General features: G+C 31.1%; 1 protein-coding gene across 1 annotated transcript in view; it reads left to right on the plus strand.

Moving 5' to 3' along the window:
* The window catches only part of LOC140921056 (uncharacterized), an 8,503-nt gene that overhangs the window by 6,321 nt on the left and 1,177 nt on the right, over positions 1-1,005 (plus strand). The gene's annotated exons all lie outside the window — the stretch shown is intronic.

Raw genomic sequence — 1,005 nt, forward strand, 5'->3', positions numbered from 1 at the left:
ATTAACTTTTATGATATTATGACTTAATTTCCATTTATGCTATTCTCCTTGTTACCTTATATGCCGTTTGTGTATGATTATACTTGAAACTTGTATGTCTTTTTTTCTTTTTTTCTTCTTTTTGATCATGTCAAAAGGGGGAGAAAATTTGGTACTGTTGTTGCATTTCAAACCTTGTAGGTACTCAAAAACAATTTTTTTTCAAATCATCACATACAACGGGGGAGTATGCACCTATTACGGGGGAGCAATGATTTCAACTATACACTCTCTTCACAACAACATTTTGTCATAATCAAAAAGGGGGAGAATGTAAACTACATGTTTTTGATGACGACAAGGCCACCAACTATGGACAATGCATCAAGATCAAAAAGAAGATCAAACTATCTTCAATAAGCTTCAAAATTCAAATAATAAATGATTAAATGTAAAGGTATATGATACAAATCAATAGTTCAAATACATGAGAACAATTCATATTTACATATGCATTTAACATATTTTCGAAAATCAAAAACAACATTAACAAATCATTTAAAATCATATTTTTGACAATTTGCATAAGTGTATTCGAATACACCATGTTGTATTTGAATACAACTTAAGTCAGAGGCAACACTTTAAATGTTGTATTCGACTACATCCATCTGTAGTCGAATACAAGCTAAGTCAGTGGCCAAAAATCCTCTGTGTGTATTCGACTACACCCATCTATAGTCGAATACAAGTTAAGTTATGGGCTAAAATACACTAATCTGTATTCGACTACACTAATGTGTATTTGAATACAAGATGTAAAATTTGAATTTTTTGAACGTTACAAAGACGTGTATTCGAATACACATATATTGTATCCGAATACACCTGGAAACATTACAATTTTTCAGATCTGGGATGCCTCTAGAACATTGTAATTTTTCATCAAACCTCTTGGATCAATGGCCAAGAATCTGAAAGGATGTTTTATGGAGTATAAACACCCCATAACTTCAGATCAAAAAT

Source organism: Cicer arietinum, chromosome 1 (assembly GCF_000331145.2).
Source record: "Cicer arietinum cultivar CDC Frontier isolate Library 1 chromosome 1, Cicar.CDCFrontier_v2.0, whole genome shotgun sequence".
Taxonomy (NCBI): Eukaryota; Viridiplantae; Streptophyta; class Magnoliopsida; order Fabales; family Fabaceae; genus Cicer; species Cicer arietinum.